At 41.0% G+C, this 6,393-nt stretch overlaps 1 protein-coding gene across 1 annotated transcript in view; it reads right to left on the bottom strand.

Annotated features, from left to right (window-relative positions):
* Positions 1-2,685, bottom strand: part of ESM1 (endothelial cell specific molecule 1) — a 45,367-nt gene extending 42,682 nt beyond the window's left edge. Inside the window, exon 1 of the mRNA XM_039220795.1 lies at positions 2,429-2,685. The gene's annotated coding sequence lies outside the window, so the exon portion shown is untranslated. The remainder of the gene's footprint in view (positions 1-2,428) is intronic.
* Positions 2,686-6,393: the final 3,708 nt, after the last annotated feature.

The raw sequence follows: 6,393 nt of genomic DNA, 5'->3' as shown, positions 1-6,393 counted from the left end.
CGCTGTCTCTCTCTCTCTCCTAGAAATAAATAAAACATTAAAAAAAAAAAAAAGAAATTGTGAGATACACACACACACACACACACACACACATATAATAGTCAGCCATAAAATAGAATGAAACTTTCCCATTTGTGACAACATGGATGGGCCTTGAGGATGTTATTCTGAGTGAAACAAGTGAGACAAAGACAGATACCACATGATCTCTCTTATACGCAGAGTCTTCAAGCTCGTAGATACAGAGAACAGATTGGAGGTTGCCAGAGATAAAGAGCTGGGGGTGGAGGTGAAGAAATGGGTGAAGGTAAAAAAAGAATTTTTCAAATTATAAACAAATAAAGAAATAATTTGGTAAAGAAACTGAGGCAAGGAGGAAATGAGAGCTTTGAAGAAGGATGAAGAAAGGATGTTAATATCCAAAGGGTGACAATCTTCTTCCCATACTGTTGTCAGAAGGAACCATATCTGCCTCTATGTTTCACATCATCAATGCAAAAAGAGCAACACAATCAGTTGTATAAATTACAGTCTCCAGGAAATAAAAAATAAACTTGTCTACCCAGAGGTAGAACCACTGGTGCTGGGGCAGAGCCTGGAGAGAACTTTTGGTGATCTGTGTCGAAGGACATTGCGCCAGGGTTCCCATGTCCCTATCAGCTGCATCAGATCACTGGGGAAGATAGTTTTGGAACACACATTGCCCCAACCCCTCGCTCAGAAATGCAGGTTCAATAGGCCTGAGGTGGGCCTGAAAATCTGCACCGTTTAAAAGCAATTCAATTGATTCTGATAAAAAGGAAAAACTGAAGGCCACTGATAAAGCCACCCTTAAAAATGTCTTATAGGAAAGAACAATAAGTGTCTTAGGATTGTTTTTTATGAATCCTACAGTGTGGACTGAGAACCGAAGACCAGAGTGCACCTGAGGGTCTCACTGTCCTTGACCATGGCTGTCTACCGATTAGAGTTCTGACAATTTCTAAGTTGGTGGTGGAGGATGGGGGAGTCATTCAGGCTTCTCCTTCAACAGTCAGAAACTAAGTGGTTAATCTCAGCCTCCAGATTTCATTCGGGTTTCAGACGATAAATAGTGCTCATGTCTAGATGCCACCGTTGGGTTTTCTTACAGTCATACCAAGATGAATGCTTTTATCTGTTTTTGTTTGTTTGTTGTCATGGTTCTTAGAAATCATTCACCAAGACTACTCTACTAGAACTATTTAGATAAGCAGATGCACTAGGTTAAAAAGGAACTTAATTAAAATTATAGCACCACTTTGAAAGTTAGTAGTAAACAAAGGTTCTTTTGGTATTCCATTTTGTGTCATTTTAATTCATTAACAATATACTGATTTTGACCCATATATTCCAGGCTATATTTTCTTAGAAAAGAAAGAGGGGAAATCACAGAGACTCTGGACTTACCATTAGAGGTGCCTGGGTGGCTCAGTCAGCTAAGGATCTCACTCTTGATTTTGCCTCAAGTCATGATCTCACAGTTGATGAAATAGAGCCTCATGTCTGGCTCTGCACTGACAGCAAAGAGGCTGCTTAGGATTCTTTCTCTCCCTCTCTGCCCCTCCCCCTGCTCTCTGTCTCTCAAAATAAATAAATAAACATCTTTTTAAAGTACTATATAATTTATTTAAATTCCAATCTTTGGAATATATAGTTGCAAGTCTCTTTAACCTAGCCAAAGGACTGCTGAGGTTCCTCTGATTATAGTCGGTGAGTATCCTGAAAACTTCCACTAAAACCTGAGACTTATTTTGATTTTAGACTCCATCCTGTTCCCATCCAATAGTAAAGCCAGATAAGGCTGCTGGAGAGGAAGTTTCTGTCAACAGCTATGGTACTTCTGGTGACTCTTCAACTGGAAGATCAAGAGTTTATTTTGATGAGTACAGATGATGGAACCCACAAATGAAAAGTATCCCTCATTCTCCCAGGGAAGTAGGATTTTATGAAATATACCAAAATCTTCCCAACCTAGACTAAAATAATATAGTGTTTTAGTTTAGGGAATTCCGTCTTTGAGAGATTATTTGATTCCCTCTATGACCTCAAAGAAAAGCTGAGAGCCAAAAGAAGGTAAATATACAGATTTTTAAAACTGCTCAAAGGTTTTGGGGGACCATGGTTGCCTGTTGTCATTCTAAATGATCCCACTGTTTCTCTTCTTCGCAACTGCAGACAGATCACATTTGCCTTCTCCGCAGGTACTGAAAAGAGCTTCATGCTTTACTCTATGTCCAATCAGTTTTAACACAACATGACAGTCCTAAAAGCCATTAGGACCAATATAATGTGCAAACTAAACTGATATACAATCAGGTGACTGACTAAGCCAGTCTAGAACCAGGTAGTAGAATTAGTCCTACCATCTGACCCTCATAGTTTCTGCACATAATAAATCTCCACTTACCCTGAAATGATAGGAAGAGAAGTGCTTCAAACTTGATTACTTCAGAAAAGTGTCTCATTAAAGGAGAGAAGCTCTCAGTCTGCCAGGCTCCCTCTTCCTCTTGATTAAGCTCTCTGTTTGGAACGGGTCACATACATGATGGAGAAAGGAAACGGTTTGACTTGGCCTTGGGGTAATGCTTCTAGATCTCTCCAAAGCTTACCACTTCACAGGATTGCTGAGGCACACCTGCACAGCTATTCATATGTCGTCTTGTGAGTGATTTGAGTACCAAATGCATTCAGACTGCACATTCGGGTTCTTTGTATCGTGAATGACTCAGCCCTGCTTTTAAGGTTTCACACGTTGACTTCCTGTTTACCAACGTTAACTTCTTCAGCCTTTTTTGCTGAGTCACATCAGTCGACTCCAGAGTGGCAAACTCTCCTCATCACCTTTTATTCCCTATGAAAAGATGGTGCTCTTTTTCTGGTTTTGACGGTAAATGCCTGTGTAACAGCCTGCTAGAGGTTTACACTGAGGCTTGCCTGTAGGACTTAGAAGTAAATAGAAGGAAATTGTCCTCTGAGTTAAAAATTTAAACTGCATACATATTGGATCAGAGCAGAGATACACAAGATCACTCTGAAGAGATGACGAGGTTCCCAAGTCTGCAAGACCAGCTGCAGGCTGCTTGAAGGTCAAGAATTCTTAAGATGAGCATCCCAGGCTCAAGGAGAGGAGGACAGCTATGGATACTGGGAAAAGGGGGCAACACAGGCAGTGGACCAACCAGAAACGATGAGGAAGGGAGGAGGGACCAGCAAGCCCATTCCCACTTTAGCCCGATGCCACTAAGCATTCAGCTGACTTATCTGGTCTTTTTCAAATTCCACACTCACCAAACCTCTGTGAGCATTTTGCTCCCTGTAGCTGTTATTTCTTATTGCATATAAATAACGTTTTGCTTTCCCATATCTATGATAATATTTCTTAACCTCTAAATTTGGGTTATTTGAGTTTCTCTTTAAGAGTCAAATTCATTCTTGGGGTGCCTGGGTGGCTCAGTCAATTAAGCTTCCAGCTTCGGCCTAGGTCATGATCTTGTGGTTCACAAGTTCAAGCCCTGTGCTGGGGCTCTGCGCTGACAGCTCAGAGCTTGGAGCCTGCTTCTGATTCTGTGTCTCGCTCTCTTTCTCTGCCCCTCCCCCTCTCATGCTCTGTCTCTGTCTCTCTCTCTCAAAAATGAATATAAACATTTTAAAAGAATTTTTTTAAAGAGTCAAATTCACTCTTGTTGTGCCAAGTCTCAAGTCTCAGTCCCATGGTAATGAAGGTCAGACCCTGAACTTTGGTAAATTCACCAGTGTAATGAATATTAACTGCCCCTTGAGACTTTTCAACAGATCAACAGCCTGCTTTCTCCCTGGAGAGTACTCTGGGCATTCCCTGTTCCGGCCACAGACATGAAATGCGCTCACACTTGAAGCATCGATACATACATTATCCCATTAGTGCCCTGATTATCCAATAACTCCAAGAAAAACGACAGGTTTTTAGCTGTGTTCTGTCTGGTTCATCTCTCAGCAGAGGCTGTTGGTTTGCTACTCATCAGCCATCTCCTCTCTTCTCTGGTAACAGAACACAAATTTTATTTGGAGCCACAAATGTACACAGAATAAAAATGGTATTTTCCAGCCTCTCTCACTGCTAGAAGTGGTCAAAGAGATGTAAGTGAAAATCATTGGGCGGGAGCTTCCAGGAATTTCCTTTAAAGAGAGCTGATTCGGCAGGAAGGAGTGCCCTTTCCCCTCTTCCTGTCTCCTACTGCCTGGATTGCAGATGCAGTAGCTAGACACCAGCAGCAATGCTGGAACCGTGAGGCAAACTTGAATAGAAACCAACTGTTTATGACGGTGAAGCAGAAAAGAGGAGGCTTGATGTCAATCCTGTACTCTTTACCTGAAGACTCCTTTTCCATGAAAAAAAAGAAACACTTATGTTTAATCTACTATTATTTGGAGCTTTCTGTTACATACATCCCCACTCAACCCCAATTGATAAAATCAGAAACCTAAAATTTCCTGATGTATGTTCCAAACAATGATGATCATATTTCTTTATGCCCCTCTGTCAGAATCTTAAATCTCAAACGGCCTTAGCTTTCAACCTTGTCGTATTTAAACAAGAATTGATTTGGAAAAGTAACTTTTAACCGTTATAATAAATAAATCATTTCTGCCTCACTGTTCCATCCTGTGGCTTAACATGGAGAAAATGCCCTGGCTTACTTGAGAAGATATTTTTATCTTAACCACACAGTGCTGCAAGGCAAACATTCTTGTTCCTATTCAACCAGTAATGCATGGCACTCAGTAGTCTGTAACACTATTTTCTCCTCTTGTGTATAATTTGTAAGTGGATCTTGCAGAGCTGTTTTTTGTGAAGTTTCATGAAAATAATGCTCTCCGGCATTTGAGGTTTCTATTTGTTTTATTATTTCACAATCGTTTGGAAGAATACGGCAGTTTTTGTCATCCAAACTACAAAAGTAACTCCATTAGAAGATAGTGGGATATAATCATACCCTGAATGTTAGTAATGTTGTAGAAAAGCAAAGCAGGCCCACGTGTGGTCAGACCAACCCACGGCACAGAGCGACTGTGTCAGCAACCAATCGGTAAAGACTCTTGAATCCTCACTGTTGAGTATTCAGAGAGATTCTCTCATTCATTCATTCATTCATTCACTCATTCGTTCATTCAATTGCTCGACACTTAACTGAGCTCCTCTATGTACAGGGCACTGTGCTGGTTGCTGGAGACACCAAGGGGAAAAGACACAACCCCTGCCCTCCAGAAACTTATAGTCTGGTGAGCAAACAGGGACATGCAAAGAAACAACTACACCATGCTCCAAAAATTGTTACAAAGGTGACATGCATAGAATGGAGATATTGTCAAAACAGCTATACTATGATCCAAAGATTGTTATAATGGAGACATGAACATGAGAATATGTGAGTCATTCAGAATTCCTGCAGGACAGTCAGTTGGCTCTGTCACTCTGGGCCTATACATTTAAAGCCTCATTCTCTTGTAGTGTTGTTTTTTTTTTTTTAATGTTTATTTATTTTTGAGAGAGAGGGAGAGAGAGAGTGTGTGTGTGTCAGAGCATAAGCAGGGAAGGGGTAGAGAGAGAAGGAAACACAGAATCCAAAACAGGCCCCAGGCTCTGAGCACAGAGCTCGACACATGATTTGACACAGGGCTTGAACTCATGGACCATGAGATCATACCTGAAACGAAGTCGGACACTTAATGGACTGAGCCACCCAGGCGCCCCAGTGATTCTCTTGTAATTTTGTCAATAATTTCCCAAGGCAGAGGAGGGAAAGATCTAAACTACCAGATTTGTATCACTCGCTTCTGACCCAGATGAACAAAAACAGCTCTAGCAATTGCTGTGGTAAAGGCATGTCAATGAAGGTGAATCCATTTACTCTTGTTAAGAACTCTCTCTGTGAACTAATCCCTCCAGAGAGACATCCAGAGCTAAACAATATGTGCAGATATTTCTCAGGAGGAAATGTTCCATTTCTCTCAGCATGATGAGTCAGTTTGTTCTGTGAATCAGGAATAATTATTAATCTTCCCTTTTAGATGCTTCAGAGACCAGGAAACAGAAGACGAATTTGTGAACCCTAACTTGACATGGAAATCTAGGACAGGCTCAGTCCAAACTTTGCCTTGCCTGCAGCTTCTGTTCTCTTAATTAAAAAATAAAAACAAAAAAAGATTTCAAGAAAACATTTAAACAGAAGTTGATTAATATATTCATTTCCACGGGCCACCGCCCTGCTGTGCCAAGTGTGGGATGGACACACTTCATTGCGCAATCTCATCACTTCGGCCTGCGCAGGTTAGGGTCTGTTGAACTCAGCTATCGTTACACAAGGACTCCATTCTAAGTGTTCTTACCTTTAT

This window comes from Hyaena hyaena, unplaced genomic scaffold (genome assembly GCF_003009895.1).
Source record: "Hyaena hyaena isolate Hyena2069 unplaced genomic scaffold, ASM300989v1 scaffold_908, whole genome shotgun sequence".
Classification (NCBI taxonomy): Eukaryota; Metazoa; Chordata; class Mammalia; order Carnivora; family Hyaenidae; genus Hyaena; species Hyaena hyaena.
This window is presented reverse-complemented; position numbering and strand designations above follow the sequence as displayed.